General features: G+C 32.8%; 1 long non-coding RNA gene across 1 annotated transcript; it reads left to right on the forward strand.

Moving 5' to 3' along the window:
- Positions 1-3,233: 3,233 nt before the first annotated feature.
- LOC123563109 (uncharacterized) lies at positions 3,234-9,132 on the forward strand. Its single transcript, XR_008366972.1, has 3 exons — positions 3,234-3,331; positions 8,637-8,653; positions 9,031-9,132. It is a non-coding gene; the product is annotated as an uncharacterized LOC123563109 (long non-coding RNA).
- The last annotated feature ends 13,455 nt before the right edge of the window (positions 9,133-22,587 follow it).

Below are 22,587 nucleotides of genomic sequence, written 5' to 3' on the forward strand. Positions count from 1 at the left end.
TCATTTTAATATGCAATCTGAATAAGTTATAAAAGCAAGAAACCTCTTCATCTACAGACGACAATTGTAACAAGGAAATTTTTTTAAAAAGCACTTCTCTACATAAAAGACTCTTATCACACCCTTATTCATGTGATACGCAGACCGTATTCAGCTCTTTCTTTAATTTGATATATGTTGGTACTTGAACAGGTTTTTATCAGATTTATTAAACTTACTTATCATTTTGAGATATATCAATATTCTTGCTAAATGTACTGAGCCAAAGTTAGCTTTAAAACTGTGAACAGCGTCGTTTAGAATAAACGCTTTGTCTACATTTCACTCAGCGTAGCACAATCAACAGAGTGAAAGAAATTGACACTCTCGTCCAATCAGGCAGAGTGTTACATAAATCTTCCATTTTGATAAATTATCTATAATGCGTTATCCAGTAGTTTGATTTGCAAACTGAAGTCACGTGGCATAGGTAAAGAAAACGAATTTAGACGGCGTCGCCGAAAAAAATAAATAAATTAGAAACCAGAGAAAAACAAACTTTCACAAAGTATGTAATGCAAACTGAGAAGTATGGGGATCGAACTCCCGACGAAAAGTTATAATACAAATATCGCTCGGCCAACAAGGAATTACAGACTAAATCGTAAACTTAATTTTATATTATTGTTTTGTTTTCACTTCTAAACGCTATAATACTGTGCGCTACCTATAGTTCGTTTTTGCGGTGAACGATGTTTGTGTACGTGTGGTATAATGGTTTAAAGAATCCATTATGCCAAATACTTTTTAGGTATTCTTTTCAGATAGCTTTTCGGTCAATAATAAGTCATGTACTTGAAGAATATATTTCGCATTCTTTTTTATACTTAGCTTTCCGGTCTAGAAATTAGTCATGTGCTATAAATGACAGGTTGCATGATATCGCCCAGTTAATGCATTGTCCAGCAATGCATGTTTCAAAATTACTAATCTTTTTTACAACTGACTAACTGGATAAATGACAGGGTAATTATAAACACCCGGTCTTTTGATCACGCCGCATGACTCCAGCCACGAATCATTTCTTTCTTAAGCAGAAGTTTTGAGATGGAATTTGGCGTATCATTCTGGTACTCAGTTAGGTTAGATACGTATGTCCGTTACACGCAAAAATAAATAAGTTCGATAAGGATCGAGGCAATTAACGTTGAAGTAATGTCAAAGAATAGAAGTTCTGTTAATAACTGTGAATATGTTAGAAAATTATGTTAGAGAATTATGAAGAAAGACATTGATGTTTATATATTATCGTAGCATATAGTAGAACATTAAATAGTTGTTATAATAGAGCACTGTTGTTGTTGTTGCTGATATTTAGTAGAGCGAACCTTAGACCCTGTTACACCACATACTGTTAATAATGGAACGGTCCGATATTTAGGTAGTGTTATCCGGTACGATAGTGGTTCTTACCTAAATAAGGCAAAGTAAATCATGCTGACTTCCCTAATCGGCAGACGAGTATATAAATTGACCCATTAAACTACATGCGCACTTTTTGTTTGCTGCCCAATTGATGATAGTCTCTAAAAATACTGTTGCGTCTCGTTCTATATTTATCAATGTTTACAAAATATCGTTGTAACGGTTTATAGTTCATGAGAAAAAAAACTACACAAATTCGAATGCTCCCGTAATTCGTAATTCTGGAAACTATAAACTGGCCAACCGCTATGTTTCATGTAAATATATGAAACAGTGGCGGAATTTTGCCTTTCGGTGATAAATTATTTTAAAAATTACAATTCACAATGTGTGGGTTAGTCGCTTTAAGGCATTTGCGTGCTAAGAAATAAAAACTATTTTACTTAAATTTCAATAGTAACTTTGACCTACAATCATAGATTATGTACACGACACGTGGTCTGATCATGGGGAATATTTGTGTAGAGTACTAATATAATCCTTCAATGCACATAATAGTTATGGAGCAGAAACAGTTTTCATTGACCTTCAGAAGTGACACTGACCTTTGCCTGACGACCATGGGTCATGTGCGCGGCACATAATCTAATAATTGGGAATATTTCTTTGAAGTAATAAAAAGTCCTTCAATGGAATTAAAAGTTATGGAGCAGAAGCTTTATATTTGACCTTCAATGGTAACTTTGATATCTGATTAAAAGGCATTGGTGATGCAAGTGACATAGGCAACATATCATCTGGTTATTGGGAACATATGTGTGAGTATATATAAAAATGTTTCAATGCATTTAGAAGCTATATAACAAAAACTAGTTGTAGTTCAATTTCATAGTGACCATGACCTCAGGCCTCCATGACTGGGTCATGTATGAGACATATTGTCTGGTCACGAGGAACATTTGCTTGCAGTGGTAAGAAAATCCTTTAATGCATATAAATGTTATGGAGTGGAAACAAATTTTTACTTGACCTTAAACAGTGACATTGACCCTTAACAAACAAGCATAGATCATGTGTTTACACATTGTCTCATCATGGGGAACATTTGTGTAGCACTAATTCAAACTATCATTGCATATAAAAGTTATGACCTACAAGCATACATCATGTACATAAATGATCTACATATTGCCCTATATTTACATATCAATTTTTATGAACCTAGCTTGAATACTTTTTGAGTACTAGTAATTGAAAGGTCCAGATATGCGGAGGGAGAGACGAACGGAGGGCATTGCTATAGTCCTCTCCGGTGTTTCACCGGTAAGGGACTAATAAAAACCTTTTGAATGATATTCAGGAGGAAGTCATATGAAAAAAATCTTTCTATTTTCAAATAAATACTGGCATTGCGCAATCATCAATCAGTGTGTGCATGGATTCACAAGTTGAGAATAATGAAAATTACAATAATCAAATACATTAATGAGATACTAAACCCAAACTTCCTATTTAAAATACGAACAACACTAAATACAGATTATGTAAAACATTTCAAATGTCCCAGTTTTAGCCATATTTTGTTCTATGTAAACTAAAATGATAACAACAACAGGGTTATAGTGAATTATCAGATATAAAGAGCAATAATGCAGTCAGCATCGTATCGTATACTTTGTTTATTATATTCTATTTGCTGCAGTCATTGTATAATCTATGAATACAAGTACAGACAGTATTTTGTGAAGCAAATCGTGGATTGCATTTCGCAAGATTATAAAACATTTTATTTATTTATAACGTTATTCATACAAGGTAAATTACGCGGTCGGTGTAATACGTGTAGGTTTAACCATTTTATGAATAAGCCTTTTAAATCATCCGCCTCTTAAGATGTAGGCACTGGATCTAAAAATACAAACTTCAGGTAAGCACTATTTATTTAAGATATGTGTTGCTAAAAGTTAGATTCACATCTTCAGTGCAAGAAAGATGAATGCAAATGCAATGACTGTAACATTCAAGCATGAAAGAGACTAATCATAAATTTCAATGTATCCAAATTACTGATCTCAGTGTTGTTATATTTTCTGGTCTCTCGGGATCATTGATTTCAACTCATTTAGATTCGAAGATTGAATACTGCTTAAGCCGGTGCTAGGGGGCGTGGGCAGTGTTGCATTTTCAATTACTGCTCATGAACAGACTCTATCAAACCGAGTCTGCAATTTTCACTTTTTGCCTTGTTCTCGGTACTTCCGAGGGATCTACTTTTCAGATTACATTTACATAGAATTAAACATTACCGTTGTTTTGCTAGTATTAATATTACATGGGCATAGCTGGCATTTTATAAATTGCAGGCCCGATTGCAGCGACTTTTGTAGGGTGTGTGAGGGTCTCTTCTCCACAAAAGTTTTGAAAAATTGGAGTGTCTGTGGTGCATTCTGAGCCATTCTGGCGGAATAAAACCAATGCTAAGCGGATGAGTTTAATTCAATAAAAACATACAAGAAGAGATCAAAATTCAGTTTGTGACTAAGTCATCATAACTAAGTATGACTGACCTAACATCAATTTTGTCAGTTCCATATCAGTCACACTGCGAGTGATATAGGCTTTCTATTTCTTTTATTAGCATTCAGCAAAAAATAAACAGAATTTGTTTGTTTTGAGTAGATATGGATTATATCATATCGACAGTGGATGCAATTAAATATTTTCATGAGCAGGTAGCGCCAGTTAAAATGTTAAAATTGTATCAGTTCTCTATGTGATATTCCATATCCACTCAAAACAAACACATTCTGTTTATTTTATGCTGAATAATAATAATAAAAGAAATAGAAAACCTACATCACTCACAGTGACTGATAAAAAATATGTTGCTATATTTTGTTGATGGATAAAATGTAGGCAATCGTTTTGATGCGAATAAATAAATCACCCGTGCTACCCACCCGAAGTTCTGATTATATTTATTCACCGATAAAATGTAGTAATTCATTATTTATTAAACAGATTTATTCAACTTGAAAATAACCTGTATACGCACTTCAAGATATGCATTTTGTACTATGAAACATATTTTATAGCACAGTCTAGTCTTCCAATACTTTCAAACTTTAATAAATAAACAGTTTTTTTTCAATAATGCATTAGATTCACAGATTGTTGAGAGGCACCGAGGTGTAAGGGTGGAATTAAATCAGGGTTTTTTTTCTCTCCATAATAGGGGCCGTTAATAGGCCTGGGCCCCTTCTTCTCTTGGTAAAAAAACCTGTAAATCCTACCTAAGAAGTACCGTTGGACCTCCTAACCTAGAGGTCGCGGGTTCGAATCGCGTCCGCGTAATTTGATCATGACATTCCATTCACAACCCCTTCTTTCGGCGCGAGTACTGTCTATTTGCCAACCTTAACAAAGTTGCGGGGCAATAATTTGTGGGGCGGTGGTATACGAGCGAGAAAATAATTAAAACTACTGGCATCTGTTTTTTTAATAATGGAAACAGAATAAATAAACTCTAATTACATGTTCAATATTGGTGTCTGATTCATTAGCCCCTACAGCCTAAACCCCTCTTACCCTTCGATTTTTATTGCATATTTGGCATTTTTATGTTTTCATTTTCTCGGATAATCTGCAGGCCCGGGCATGTCGGAAAATGTGTTTGCATAAAAAATAAGACACCCATTTCACTCTGCTATTCAAGTTTCAAATGACATGTGTTTTATGGTAAATCAAGAGAGCAGCAGGAGAACAAAATGATTAGCAAATATCTCGAGTAAGATCAAAGTTTCGCTTGATATAACACTTGGCGTGATATTGAAGACTTTTAATGATTGCAATTAAAACTATCAATCTATATCCAAATCTGGATACCTAAATACTATTTGGCAATTTATGCAGTTTGAATTTGCGTTTGCCAATATGAGATCTTTACGTTAACTAAAATAATTACGTTTTGCGTGAGAAAACTTGAAATATTTGCAATGTTTGGGTAGATACATTTATCAAAAACCTGTCAAAATGCAGATGCAGCAGTCATGCATTAAATTAAACATTTAGAGGAAGATTTAAAATAAAACTGGTATACCATTAATATGCGAGTATTGCCTGTTCAGTCTTCACATTGTAGAGCATATTGAATATTTAAATAAATAAATAATGATAATAACAGTTTTGCACACTGTTCCAATATGCGATTTGTTTACATGTGTAGCAGTTGGGATTAGGTAAGAGTTTAGAAAGAGTGTCAGTAATTGTCCAGAAAATAGTCCAACTTTGCTTGAAACTTACGTTTTGGTTAATTCTTCTTTGATCTTGAAAAAAGTCCTAACTTCTTGTTTTAACCAGATGTTTGCAGAAGAAACCGCAATAAGTCCTCATTGAGTTTTATTACGGCCTTCTGGTTCAGAAGTAGATGGTCGATTCGTTCCCGTTGCTCTAACTCTTTACTCAATAAAATCTGAAAAGTAGGTCCCTCGGAAGCACCGAGAACAAGGCAAACAGTGAAAATTGAAGACTCGATTTGTCTGTTCACGAGCAGAAATGGAAAATGCAACACTGTCCACGCCCCCTAGCATCGGCTGAAGCAGTATTCAATCTTCTAATGTAAATGAGTTGAAATCAATGATTCCGAAGGACAAGAAAATATAACAACACTGAGATGAAGTCGGGGCGACTTTTTACGGCCGCTAAACAGCACTTCACATCCGCTGTTGTGAAATAAAGTACACTGAAGTATACTAAAGTACACAAGACTACTCTAAAGTATACTAACTTAAATTCACTGTAGTACACAACAGCTTACTTGAGGGGGAGTTTGGAATTTTGTTTTATAATAACTCGACCATAAAAACAATCAAATGACCAAACTCCCGCCAGGATGTTTCTTTATGTTTTAAATACCCATTTACTAAGCGATATATGTACGAATTGAGCAGCCTGAGATCTTTTACACTGAATATTATCATGATTCATTATATGTGTATTTTTTGTTTTGATAAAAGACTCTTAAGGATGTTTTACAATGGTCCTTTCAGCTTTGATATTATACGTGGCTTACTAAACACTAACTAAATAAAAGCTTCAATTTACATTGATTAGCTAAAATCATATTATTTTATTACTTTCATACATTTTACCTGTAAAAGTGCGCTACATAATGTTGCTCTGTAATACTTATTTCATCAATCGTAAAAGTAAATGTTTATTATGATAACCTATTAAGATTAGAATTGAAAATTTTGATAATGTTTTAAGCAACGTTACGTAATGATATGTTACTTCACAGTCGATTTAATTATTATAGATATGAACTCCAAAGGATTTTGTTCATTGATTTTGGTTTAAATAACATAAACTGCAGCAAAAACTGCAGTTAATAACACAACCATGTTCAATGTCTTTTGATGCATTTTATTATAATGTAACATTACAATATGTATACAAAATATAAAATAGAGATGTACCATCAATTGGAGAATTTCAGGAAATGAAACAGCTTTTTAAACGGATAGCATTTACTTCTTTTAACTAACGTCTCATGCTATTAAAACGACGTCATCGTCAAAGCTTTATTACAGTAGTGTAATACCAATATTATGTAATGGCTTTATGGTACTCCCACGGCATCAAACTTGTGATAAAAAATTAAATGAGCCGCGCCATGTGAAAACCAACATAGTGCGTTTGCGACCAGAATGGATCCAGACCAGCTTGCGCATCCACGCAGTCTGGTCAGGATCCATGCTGTTCGCTAATGGTTTCTCTAATTGCAATAGACTTTGAAAGGGAACAGCATGGATCCTGACCAGACTGCGCGAATGTTCAGGCTAGTCTGGACACTATGTTGGTTTTCTCATGGCGCGGCTCAAATGACAACATTGAGTACCTATATGATAAATATAGTAGTATGATAAAAGGAAACATATATAGTGAAATATGCGACCCCATTACAAATATGCTTAAGGAAGGCTAGAATCTCATTCAGGTAGCATATGGAGGGTCGGTGGTTCTTCCCAGGTGCCTGCTCGTGCCTGAAATAATGCCCGGATGAGCACCTGAGGTATTAGCTGAAAACTCGCCATTTGAGGTTTCACGCTGAATCCAACAAAAAAAAGCAACAAAAAGGAGTATCATGGTTTGAGTCTTTTTAGAAAATACCTAATTGTCTCCATTTATATATTAAGCTACCAAATGGACAAACCAGAAGTCCTTGACCCTATCAGTCCCTCGATCGCTTAATAGTTTCCATGTGAATAGAAACCTTTACGTGTACGTAGCGATTAAAGTGAGACTTGAGCAAACTCTCGGCTGTATTCGACGACATTGCCATATTCCATTGCGTAATCCCAACTTCGGACCAAAGTTCAAACATGTGTTTATTGATTGACCAGTCAGTGTACATCATTAGTTACCTAATATCGTAAACATATGGCTGCGTATAAAAATAAATTTTGCGTTGGAAATTCTGTTCATGTTAAATAGAGGATTTCGACATAGTAAGTGCCTTGACTAGTTTCTTTTCTATAATATATTGATACTAGAATAAACAATGCGATAAGTCTTGGTTTAGGTCTGGCACCCACAGGCTTTTATTATAAGAAATGATTCTGTCAAATGTTAGGTCTAAGGTTTATAATTGCTTGTTACTTAAAGTAAAAAAGGTAACAGAATAAGAAATCAGCTATTAGTAACAATAACAATCTTTAATTTGAAAAGTAACAATTTACAAACCTTGAACATTTTAACTAGCCGTAAAATCAAATTATAATATACAAAAATAGTCCAAGTCATGTCCTGGTTAACTTTATATCTGTAATGATTCCAAATTCCTCATGAATTCCAAACTGGATGTTATATATCCAAAGAGTATACATTCTCTCTTTAAAGATAAATATTTTTAAATCCGCAATGATAATGTATACCCATCAAATGTTAAATGTCCAAACTGGTAATATTTTGATGTTAAGAAATACCGGAAAGATCTTACTACCTTAATCTGCCCTGTCCTCAGACAGCTTCTTATTTAAAACATTAGACACCAAAAATAGTAATTTTATGTAGGCTTTTAAAATCGATCCATTTTTTGCATTTTTTCTTCAAACATTCCTACCCTACTTGTTGAATGACATTTTGAGACCAAATACCAACTGACACCTACAATTCTAAACTGACAAATAAAACAGTCATGCATTAAGTCAGATACTTATATTATATTCCAGAATTTACAGAACATATGGTATGTATCTTGATTTTTACTCTAATTTTATGATTGTAAATATTACCTTTTTATGCAATTAGCTATATCTCATTGACTCTTAAGTTTCTTAACCAATCCAAAACCGCGTTTCAATAACATCAACTGATCTTTTGTTGCGATGTTCATGCATATTTTTCCAGTTTTCAAAGTTTAACCAGCATTTTATTCTACAGAAGACAGGAATGTCTAACAATTTCTTTTACAAAGACTACCAATACAAACTTTTTAGACATGTGTAATTTTCTTTGTCTAACTAAAATTCATTGGTATTGGGTCAGAAAAGTAATAGGTACTTTATAACGTACAATGAATGTAGATGTATGTATATCCAACTTTAATTATTTTTTTTATTTCAGACGTACCCTGAAGATCCTTGAAAAGAAAATTGTCATTCAATAATCCTCGCACAAAACTATTCTGTCTATTTACGTTAATCGTAACTTGTCTGCTACTATTTTCCAAAGGTAAGACGAACAATATACCTATTTAAAGGTTTCCCCTCATTTATGGTTCTGTTATTTGTTTATAATTTATTTCATACAGCACTGTTATACTTAACCATTGTTTCAAACAAAAACCAGGTAACCTCACAAAGAAATGCTATTGTACCCTGTGAAGGACTGACTAAAATTGATGCATATCGCACATTTGGAGGCAATTATTATCTGAAATAATGAGACAAATTATACAAAATACATATTCGAAACTTCTACAGCGCCCTTGGTAGTTTGGCAATTAAAGTTATTAAAATTACATCAATAATAAAAAGGTTTAAAGATGTACGTTATTTATAACATATTAGGACTTCGACAAGATCAAATAATGGTAATCATTTTATTCAATTTACCATCTACATCTGTTCGTGACAATAATAGACATTGATGCCTTGCAGCCATATTTGATCAGGATCATGAGGATACAGGGGCGTAGATGTTAATTTGTTATCGAAATATGGTGAAAAAAACACAAACAAGTGAAAATTAAATTTGGTTTCAGGATATAGTAGCATCAAGACGGCATTTAATTTCTTTTATAATTCACCTCATACCCACACAACACAGTATATTAGTTAATAAGTCCAAAACATTTATATTTATATGTATATTTGTGACTACCTAAAATTTGTCTGTGGCAGTAAAATTAATAAAATGATTCCATAGATTTACTCGCTTTAAATCAAATTTTGAATAAATGATGTTTGGATCGCTAAATATTATACATACAGAAAAATGTTGTACAGGGTAATACTTGATTCGAATTAAGCTAGATACTTGTAATGGTACTGTTGCTTTACAATTTAACCTGGTTCGCTACTTTCCTCACAAATTTCGGCACCATCTCAGATTGTGATGATTTTCGGTATAAATGAACGGAAATGCATTCTCTTTCAAATGTTGCATTTTTTAAATAAATATATGATATAGTTTTAACGTCGAAGCGCCCCCTAGCGGCAACAATAGATTTGCGCCTTTTTAGTGTAAAACGCCCATGATTTTGACAATTTTTATCCGATTTTGCCGGTAAAACGTTAATTGTATTCTACAGACATTTTTTTTTATCATTGTACCTATTTTTCAATGAACTTTTATCAATTGAAACGACTATTCGGTGCAACAGGTCACAAAACCTGTTCTAACGTCGGAAAATTTTTGCCTCTTCGTCAGATAGAATAGCAAAGAAAATGCAAGTTTGTAAACGGTGATTTTTTTTTTCATATTTCCGCATTCATAAACAAAATGATAGACGAAAAAAACTGGGGGTCAGTACATAAGATTTTTTGCTATTACGTTTCTAAACAAAACTTACCGTCGTAATTTTACGACATTTTAACGTCGAAACTGAGGCAGACGAGTCTAATTTACGTTCTTTATGTTTAGTCATTTATAAATATCATTTTGATATGTAAACAAGTGGCTTTTGTAAAACGAAAAAATACTAAATAACTAAATGTATTTTATTACAATTTCTTTTCACCTAGATTGCTACTCCTGTAATATCGTATCCTTACATGTATGACTGTTCTGGACCTCTTCAAAACTTTGCTGTCTTTTTTTTTCGTGCAGACAATAACTCCCAAAATAAAACATGTAGGCCTTCACATCCCGATCTGTCATGAATGGTTTTGAGTGTTCTATAGAAGTACCAGTGTCCGATATGTTTTTTGTTTTGTTTTTGTCTTCTGGTTCTGCTTGGTTGCATTTTATGCTTCTAAAGGATCTTTTTACAGATTTTATTAGCAATAAATTGTTCGCAAGGTTTCGCATATTTCTTCTCATTTATATTTTTGTTTTGATTTCTATAATTGTTCATACATAAAAAAATATCTATTTGGTTATTGACTGCGAATTAATTTTGAGGAGAAAGTATAATGACCTATATTCACTTTCAAAAACTGATGAACTTATAGTCGTCATTTCATATAAATATGAAGGAACCGGAAACATAGAGAAATGTCCGTGCCTCTTTACTGCTCAAGCAATCAAAACATTATTTTTTGTTCAGTTTCTTACTAATGAACAGATTCTTTTTAAAAATAAATAAATAAATAAAGGCTTATTACTTGATCATAATGCCATGATAAATATGATATACGCCCGAATTAATCAAACATAGCTGCCAGATTTTGAATTTAATAAAGGGAGGTAATAATTTTTTTTTAATTATTTGTATTCTGTCGCTATTAAAATATCCTTCACGGTAAATCGAGGAGATATGAATATGAGACATTAAAACGGAAGAATTTAATAGTTTAAAGATTATTCAAAACCCCATGTATCTGTATGAAACACGCAGTATAAATATTTGAGAACTGTGAGGTAGTTAAGTTAACACAAAAGATGTGAAATGTAAAGTGAGATGCAATACGATCCGTTATTTCATATGATGTGTCAACTGGAGAAGCTTATTAACGCAGAAATAATGTCACGTTTTGATTGTATTGGTTTCTGAATTTACATCATCAGTCGATACATACCGAATCCATTCGTCTCTATATTGAATAGGATTATTTCTAAGAAGCTGGCATTTTTTATGGGCTCTTAAGCAACGGTTACAGGATTGCTTCTGACTCATTTCCGCTGTTGCAATAACTCCGGTTTTATACGAAACGTCTTCTAAGTTTTCACGGAGCACGTGCTGTATTTTTCTCCCAGTCCAGTCTGTGCCGTTTGAAATCACGAGATGCCTGGCGAGAACTTTAAGCCTTAGCCACTCGATTTTTTTATCAAGATTACCGAATAGGACAGCAGTTAATGTTTGTTCCTCTTTCACCTATATTGTGAGGAAACATAACACAATTGCAGAAATAATTGTCTGCCTACCCTGAAAAAGGACTGAGTTGCCGATAAACCGATATGAAATCAAATAGACCGACTAACTGACCAAAGAAATATTGAATTAATTATAACACAAAAAAGAACACAGTTTTGTGTCGATTCTCCATAGATGATATGACATATGAAGACAATCAGCGCAAAACATATTTGCCAGTGATCATTAAACAAAACTCGAGTTTCTAGAATTAATTGATAGGCACCTTTTACGTTATGTTTTCATTTTATGTAGTTTGACTGTAACGTATTTCGAATCAAATACATTTGAAAACACTACATAATTATGTGTGCGATTTTTATCGCATTCCGCCTACAGTCAAACTTAAAGACCACCTCCGAACTAAGACCACCCTATGAATAAAACCCAACTGGGATAAAACAGTGCACTATTCATTTAAAGTAAAAGCACCAATGGATAAAGACCACATGTAAACAAAGGCCGCTTCAGTTTCTTCCGGATGCTGGTTTTTGTTTACAGGTTTACTGAATTTGCAAAATGAAATAAAAGAAAAAAAAAATTAAAGAAGACTATATATATGGAGTAAGGATATATAAGGAGACGTTAAGTTCTCTTAATATATTACGACGGTAAGTAATGTTGGGAAACGTTATAGCGAAAAATCTTATGCACTGACCCCAATTTCTTTTCCTCTATCATTTTGTTTATAAATGTTGCACAAAATGTGGAAATATGAAAAAAATCACCGTTTAAAACATGCTTTTATTGCTACTTTATTTGACGGACGAGGTAAAATTTGTAAAAGTTCATTCAAATAAAGATATTGTGATTAAATAGAATGTCTGTAGATTAAAATGAACGTTTTGCCGTCAAAATCGGATAAAAAATGTCAACATTATTTAGGCATAGTACCTAATTTAAAGAACATTTAAAAATAAAAAATGGAATAAAAATGTATATATTGTTATATATGATCTAATTGCATGATACAACAACTTTTGTTTTCAATGTTCTGTCATCAGTGATGGAAAAATATTCAAAAGATGATCAACAACAAATAGTCCTACTTGTGTAAAGGGAAGGCAACTGTGTAACTTAATATTGGTTACTTAAGACAGTACTAGTTATCTCCCTTATCAATTTGCATATAAAGTGTCAGAATTGACCCTAACTTGACCTATGGTCTGTTTCATCTAGCAATCAGAAAACACTGATGTTCTTAAATATTTATTTAATTCTGTCCATATGAAATATAATGATTTATACAAGTTAAAGCATACCAAAAGTTCCTTCTAGGGCACATCTATATAAATATAAAATGACCATCTTGTAAAATTTTGGTTGCAATGTCTGTTTTATACTGCCAAAAAATATCAGGTAAGTATCTACGCTAGTTATTTAACATAAATTGTTAAATCCAACAACAAATTAAATCTGTTACCTCTTTCAGTAGAGTAAATACGGCAATAAGACATTGACCTGGTATTCGATGTGTGAATTTGTTACACATACTTAGAGGGTCGCAATGGGGTTTGTTTTCATATATTTACCATGCATTTGAAGGTAACGATAATATTTGGTTGTTTACATTTAAATTTGCTGATATATGTCTATCTGGTGTTATGTTCAGGAGGAAATAAAAGAATCAGTTAATCATCCTCGGGTTAAGTATTGTGCAACCCATGGAGTCCCCACAATTGAGAAAGAATAGTTTAACGTCAGAGGTTATTTCTAAGGTCACGGAGTTTAATTGGCCAGCTTGTAATTACAACAGCTTTCGTCATCAGTAGCTCAGTCAAGTGTGACTTATTGGATTAAGATATTCCTTCTCAAGAGAAGGAATAATAATGTTTAATGAATATAGTACAAGTATGTTAATGAAAGTGATAAATATGTGGTATGCTCTTTGTTGACAGTAAAAATTATAAATTTTATAAAAATGGACATTTTCATGAGATAAAGATCATAACTACAATTCATAAAAAACGTAAGTTCACCAAAAATAAGCCAACCAGTTTCTAGGAAAAGGCAATTTCATAGTTACAGATAAAATCAAAAAGTACTGGGCAAGAGGTCAAATATTGCCTTATAGTACTACTTCTTAATGTTTGAATAATGCCAAGTCAAATCCAAATACAACATTTTTGGAAATATGAAAGTTTTATGAAGGCTGATAAAGACCAGTAGCCTGTAATGTGATAAAAATCTGAAATACGAAACGTTTGACTAGTACAGTGGTTACATCACTTTAGTGTTTCTAAAGTAACCATGCCACATCAAAGTTGACAGGGAACTTAAGGAAATTGACCTGCAAAGTTTCGTGAAGACTAATCAATAATATATTGTCCAGACAAACAAATCAGGACGGGCACATGCACACCATTTGGACAACTAAGTCTTCACTACTGCAAACTGGCACAACAAAAAGTAATGATAATATAAAATACTGAAACCATACACATGACAAGTACAAAAGGGCCAACATTTCTTAGTCATAGAACCTTCTGCTCTTATGATGCTTAATGAGGTAACATGTTACACAACATATTTCTATGGTACGAAAAGCGCAATAATTTTGTAAAAATGCCAAATGCAGTTATGGAATCAGTGCATTTAATGTCAAATTATTACAGTCTGCAAGTGTAAGAAGTTTGATACATTTTTCATTAGCAAACTGGAAGGTGCTTTAGGTGTTTTTATGACAAAACATGTCTCCAATCTATGTATACCTTTAGCTATGGCGGCTATTTTGTGCACCAAAATGAAAGTGTCAGCGATATGCACAAATATGCTTGGTACTGATCACTCCTTTGAAGTTTCATCAAAATCTATTAAGTAGTTTGACCTGTGAAAGCCGACAAGATGTTTCTATTTTTAGCTCTGGCTGCAATTTAGTGCAGCTAAAAGGAACATGCAAGCGATATGCACAACCCTATGCTTGGTACTGATCAGTCCTGTGTAGTTTCATCGAAATCTGACCAGCAGCTTGTCCTGTAAAAGCTGGACAGGCTTAATGCGGAAAGACGAGAAGGCAAACACAATACATCTCCCCACCTTTGGATGAGACATAATTCTGAGATAAAAGCTTACATACAACACTTTATAAAATCGGGATGCTAAAAAATGGATGTGCAATACCTCTACCTATTCTTCAGTGAAATTAAAAAGGACAAAACACAAGTAATATGGAGGTGGTATTGACCATGGCACTTACGATAAACAAATGTTTTAAGACTGAAGAAAATGCATTGAGTAGTTCAAAAATTTACATTGGTATTTTAGTTCAATATAAACTTTGTCATACTAAAATGATATTGCAATTATAATGACCAATCACTTTTTGAGAAAATCTAGGGCAAGCATAACCTTCTTCTTTCTATAAAAAGGATTTGAATGTTGCAGTATTGCTTTCATGTAGATCTATAATTAGAAATATATTTATATGACTTTTCCTCTTTAATTACTTGGCGGATCTTTATTAAACTTGGCCCAAAGGTCTTTATTCAAATTTGTTAAAATGGGGGCACTTTAACTGTTGCATTTTTTTTTATATCAAACACTAATGTTTACCAAGGAAAAAACTGCAGAGATAACCGTGGGATATTTTTTCAGGCCAATATTCAGACTTATCAAACGATAATACAATTTTCTAATTTCTTTCTCAAATGGCTTTCCTATATTTGTTTCTCTTGTAACCAGTTCCCTTTGAACTAGTGACATGCAGTGTGCACTCTGCATTTTAACATCTGGTGTTAATTTTATGAAAATCCTTTAAAAAATTTAGAAGATATGAAGTGGACAGATAGACATGTGTGACTCCAATATAGCCTGCATAAATTTTGTATTTTGAAATATTATGATGGCAAGCTATATTTTATACTATATCTTAAATTCCTTTGAAAATAACATACCTTATACTTGACATTTCATATTTTATATCTTACATTTACCTTTTTAAGCTTATAACCATAGAATTGTGTTTACCTTTTGAATTAATTTCAGGAGAAAATTGTAAGATATTTGGAAAGTTAAATTCATAAGTCTGTAAATATTTGGTACTTTATCATTTCTTACTGCAAGTGTAAAGTTTATATCATACTTGACCATTGATCTCATGTGAAACAAACTTTACACAAGCCTCTTGAAGTGATATTTACCAAATCAATAACTGAATTACATTGTAACTATTTGAATATTGTACAATTACCTGAAGGTATCAATATCTGTGTTTAATTAAGTCATACAGATCAACACTGGCATTCTCATCATATGAATCCACAGAACAGTTTACACTGAAATAAAGAAACAACTTCCTACAAATTTTGTACTTCCATTACTGAAAAATACAGAATTTACATTAAATTAGGACTCTAATCCATTGAAAACATCAAGTGACAGATATCGTGAAAACATTGCATTAACAAGATATTTTAACAAAATGGTTATTGCTATAGTGTGTTTAAAACCTTTGAAACATGGATAGTGGCTGGCAATAATAGATCTTTTATCCCTGTATCATTTGAAGGGCTAAGATTTAAGAAGCCTGAATAGATACCTTTACCTAAGTCAAAAGTTCTTAATTCAAAACTGTTGGCTGTACCATCCTACATGAAACTTACATAAAATCATTTTAATTACATTTACACTGTGTATCTGTTAAATGCTTAGGGGAATGTAATTTTAATAACTGGCATTACATTACCTTCTACATGTTAAACTTATTAAAGTGTATCATCCATGCATCATTGTACCACTAGACCATCTTCCACTTCTGTCAACCTGATTAGACATGTAGACACCCTGAAATATATAAATAATAAAATCTGTGAAAAGACTCATCATGCAAAAACCATAACACCATCTTTATAAAATCACCTTAACACCTTGATCTTAAAAAAATATTATTATTTCAAATTATTATTGTCCATAAAAGTATAATGTATCCCATCCATAATCATTACATGACTCCTTATATAATTTACCAGTTCATAGTTTGGAATGGCTTCCAGCCTAAATTCAGAAGTTGAAGAAAAACAAATTATGAAAGTTTATTTATGGTGTCATTTAAAAGAATGGACCGCCTGTTAATTGTCAACTGTTTGCTCTATTGAATACTAATAGGCAAGCCTTTCAATGATTGCATTTTATCAAATGCTGCCTTATATAGATCAATGATCAATAGTTTGTGTTATTATAAATTAGATAAATTAAACATGAAATCCTTATTAAAACAATCATTTCATTACAGTCGCATTATTTATTCATTGAAACAACTTGTTATTTCAAGTAAACTTTACAAGAAACACATTGTCATAGAAGTTTGCTTAAGCATTATAATGCTTAAACAAAATTCCCAAAATAATTTTGATTTTGAAAATTTGATAAAAGAAAGATAATTTTCTATATTTGAAATAAATTTGCTCATTCTAAAAAGAGAGTTTTAATTACTCTTTCAATGATTATCATTGCTTAAGCTAATTTGAGTCTTTCGATCCAAAGACATTTTGTCCTTCGAACGAGAGACAATGTTTAGATCGAGAGAATGTCTCTCAATCCAGGGGATGTCTCCGACCTGATTATAAGCAGGTCTGAGACTTCCCCTGGATTGAGAGACAGTCTCTACATCTAAACACAGTCTCTCGTTTGAAAGACAAAATGTCTTTCGATCGAAAGACTGTATTTAGCTTAAGTCTTGAAAAAACATGAAATCATTATTAAAACAATCATTTCATTACAGTCGCATTATTTATTCATTGAAACAACTTGTTATATCAAGTAAACTTTACAAGAAACACATTATCATAGAAGTTTGCTTAAGCATTATAGTGCTTAAACAAAATTCCCAAATAATTTTGATTTTGAAAATTTGATAAAAGAAATATAATTTTCTATATTTCAAATAAATTTGCTCATTCTAAAAAGAGAGTTTTAATTACTCTTTCATTTATTTTCATTGCTTAAGCTAATTTTGTCTTTCGAACGAGAGACAATGTTCAGATCGAGAGAATGTCTCTCAATCCAGGGGAAGTCTCCGACCTGATAAAGTCAAAGGTCATTCTAAATGGAAAAATCGGTAAACTTAGGCCCAGTTAATCACAGATGCTTTAAATAAGCTGTCATTTCACACACTAATTTGCTGTAGGATTATGTATCTACAAACAAAAAACAAGAAAGAACAAATTAACAGAAAGCACAAATTTGGGCAATTCAAAAAGCGGCAATGAAAGTGAAAGTAGAAAGTCAATACTTTTTTATCGACTTTTCTTTCATAATTTCCATTTAAAGTGTAACAGTTTACTTTCACACTGTATTGAATAATCCATAAACATTATACTTACCGTTTAAATGCATGAAAAATCCTCATGGTACCCGTAACTTTATAATTTGTTGATAACTTCTTAGTTTTCAGCTGTTTTCGCGTGAAATACGAAACCGGTGTTGACATAAATGTTCTACTTCCGGCGGTATTCGATTGCGTAAAACGGCTCTAGTACTATGCCTAGAATGATTTTTAGCGTTTAACACAAAAAAGGAGCAAATTTACTGTTGCCGCTAGGTGGCGCTTCGACGTAAAAAACTATATCACACATTTATCTAAAAAAAATGCAACATTTGAAAGAAAATGCATTTCCGTTCATTTATACCGAAAATCATCACAATCTGAGATGGTGCCGAAATTCGTGAGGAAAGTAGCGAGTCACGTTAAATCAAAACATCTGGATATCTTTTCAGTATTAACATTGTCGATAATATGTCAAACCTGGTCTAGATTGTGTCTATAAAAAGCGGCATGCGTTATCTACTGGTCCAAACATATGTTTACCGGCGACAGTCACATATTAATGATTACCCTTTATCACGTTTGTATTAATATGCGGATTTCAGAGGTGTGTCATTGCAAGAACCGATATCAGTAACATTCGATAAACGGCTATATTTCTTATTTTCTTTGATAGGTCATTTCCTTTCTGATGATAATTGTTGGTTTAAGATCTAATAAAAGGTTGTTTTCGAAAGTATTGATGCGAAGAGTAAAATTTTCAAGAAGCTGAAAATTTGCTATGGAATCACGTTTACAATGTTTGCAAGGATTAAAATTTTTTTCTATTGTTCATGCATGTGTTAATCCTGTTTTATGCAACCATTTAAGATAAAATCCCTTCTTGTCTTTATTCAATATGTAATTTTTCTCCAGGGTTTACACATGCATAAACACCAGAAAAATAATTTAATTCAAGAAGATAACCTGTATTTATATCTTTAAAATATGGTATTTATTGTATGTTTTGATATTAATACCAACACCACAACTGAACGTAGAAGAATGGTTTTCGATGTCAAGGAAAAATAGCACGGATCGTCAAATCGAAACGTTTGTGGACATGAATGTTAAAATACAGAATAGTATGAAAGATAATATAAATTCATATTGCAGAGTCAATAATGTGACAAAGCCATCAACAAAAACGTCTGTAAAACTTTTGTACAATGACCAGTTTAACCTCAGTTGCATTACTATTCCTAAGATAGGATCTGCTTTCACTATACAAATGTTTGCCGTATTACAACATGGACCGACCTATGCAAAATACAATCTAACTACACCCCGTTATTTAGTTAAATACACGTATAGAAAAAGTAAACTATCTTTCTATGATCGAAAATTGGAGAACACGTTGACTATTATTCCAGTTCGAAATCCGTTTTCCAGATTATTTTCTGCATTTGTGGATAAGATATATTTGCCACACTGCATTCCGTTAGGATTAGATATAATTGTTCATCAACAAAATAAAAGCTTGCGAAATATCACAAGTCTTAGGAAATCTGGTCCTTCACATACGAGATTACTTTCGCTCAACTTTCAGGACTTCCTAGAATATGCGTCGGACCTTCGTATAAAGAGAAAGGTGACATCTATTCATTATGGACCATGTTTCCCAAGATTAAAGTTTTTTATATGCAACTCAAATCACTACGTTACAGACAAACAGGAATCATTTGAAAATGACATGAAATACGTTCTGCAATCGGTGGGTATAGATAAAAAACAACCGAAAACATATGACGCTATAAGGAAATTACTGTATGAGTCACGTATTGAAAGCAGCATACCAGGAATAATTAAAGTTGCATTTTTTCGTGGTGCAAAACGTAATGCTAAAGTATGGACTGGACCCATCATAGCTCAAAGACTGTGGCAGTCATTTCAAATTCAGGGATACATCAGTAAGTACATGCCCTTTCCAGATCGGTATTTCAGTAATGAATTGGCATATTCCAATGTAAGCTTTATAGTGAATGTTTTCCTCCGTGAAATGAAAAAGGGCACGTTGAGTCGAACGGAAAGTAGGCAACAAAGACAAGAAGCAATGTCAGAAGCTTACAAAGGCGTCTCCAAAAGGGTTATAAGAAAAATACAAGATATGTATGATTGTGATTTTAAGGCTTTCGGGTATGATAAGACTTTACCATAACAAAGTGGCAAAAAATGGATACAAAAGTGATATATCTACGTATTCTGCAGAAGAACAACTACTTATCTTTTGTACCATAGAAAAGGCAATTTTAGAGAATCAATGTCTCAGGACAAAGGGACCCAATTCTTTGAACACAACATCTTCAACTATAAAACGACACTGTCCAATCGGGCCTGACAGATAATTAAAGACTGGTGTGAAACTTTTGATAACATATTATTATTATTATTATTATTATACCAGATTTTTATAGCGCCCTTTTCATGATCAATTTCACGTTCAAAGGCGCTTTACATAGTTCAAATGCAGCCACACAGGGCGTATAATTCATCCTCTACTAGTACAGACACAGAGCGATCTGACCTGAGGGACAGAGTGAGACAAAGCCCCCACGACAGAGAGATCAGAAATCAGATACAGGCATGTCCGGTTAACTTAGCCTAGCTCGTTGCGAATAGACAGCCTGGTTCTTTAACGTGCCCAGTGTATAGCACTGATACACGCAAGGATTGCCTGGGTTCCTGACCAGTACACCTCTAGTTGGGTGGGAAACATTGGAATGCGTTTCTGAAAATTCCCGAGTAGATGCCGGGTATCGAACCCCCGACCTCAGGATTGGGAGGCCAGTGTGCAAACCACTGAGCTATCCGTCCACCCGTCCAACATATCATTTACCAATTAAATATCTACCCTGTTAATAATATGTAGTTTTAAACGTATCTAAGTATGTCGATTGTGACTTTGTATTATTCCTATAAATACACTCAATGTTCAAATTGGAAAGAAAAAATGTCATTTTCTGTTCTGTTCAATTGTTGTTTCAGCTGTTCATCTATTGTATCTATTAATACAGCAGCTCGAAATGTGAATAATGCATTGTTTAGACCAACAAAAGCTCAGATGAAGATTCTATGAGCAAAGCTCAGAGTTGTGCATACATGTAGTATTGTAAAATATATATGTTTAAATAGTGACTGATACAAGGTATAGAAATAAACTGTAACATGATAAATTTCGGAGGACCTCTTACAGTTAATCATGAAATCTGCCTAATGTCTAGAAGTATGTAAAATCACACATAACCATTTTAAGTATATATGCAGGATATAACAGGAGTGTCTTTTCAGACTGAATTTATTAAACAGTTGAATGAAATAATTAAAATGCGAGGCTCTGTCGAGCTTTTTATCAATTTCATTCAACGTTTATAATAAATATATCAATGAGGAAAGTCACAAATGTAATATTCTTTTATCACATGTTAGCTTTTGCTGTCGATACATCAAAAGTTTTACTTTCTTTAACTATCATAAACAAGGCAATTTGACCAACATCTCCTATACTTAAAATGACGTCGACGTCAAAGCATACACTCATGTAATACCAAATTTACGTAATAGCTTTATTTCACTCTCGCGGCCTCAAACATATGATAAATCATTTCTAGTGTTGATGCTTTACAAATGCAAATTAGAACAAATATTTGTAAATACATATTCTTCTTTTTATTATGTTTCTACCTGATGATAGGTCAGGGGTCAATTTTTGAAATATCAAATGATATTATCATTTTCAGTTTTAGATTCTCTATGTAAATTCTCTTCTTTATACATCACGTGAAAACATTAAATGTTAACATCTTTCCACAATTTTAAAACAAAAAATTACATCCCCTGATCAAACTTCTGACTTACACATTTTGTAGATAATCAGTTTATTCAAGTTCTTGCAGAATTAATTATTTGGGGGAGTTTGAAAGGTTAGTTTACAAGGTTTACAAGAATATTTCCGAACAGAAACATTAAACTGGTTTGGCCTTAAATAGAAATTCCAGTTTATCTAGTCCAATCAGCTACTAGAGGTTTTCAAATTTTTACTCACTTATTTGTTTATTATACCATGTCACACAGCACCTATTAAGCGAATCCATTATGTAAAAATATTTATGAGCAGAAACAATAAATTGGTTTGGCCTTATATTAAAAATTCCAGTTTATCTAGTATAAACATCCAATCAGCTACCAAAGGTTTAAAATTCTGAACTCACTTATTTGTTTATTATGCCACGTCACAAATACCTATTAAGCAAATCCATATGTAAATCATTTAACTGGCAAATATGGGGGTTGCTAATTGCCACCT

This window comes from Mercenaria mercenaria, chromosome 2 (assembly GCF_021730395.1).
Source record: "Mercenaria mercenaria strain notata chromosome 2, MADL_Memer_1, whole genome shotgun sequence".
Lineage (NCBI taxonomy): Eukaryota > Metazoa > Mollusca > Bivalvia > Venerida > Veneridae > Mercenaria > Mercenaria mercenaria.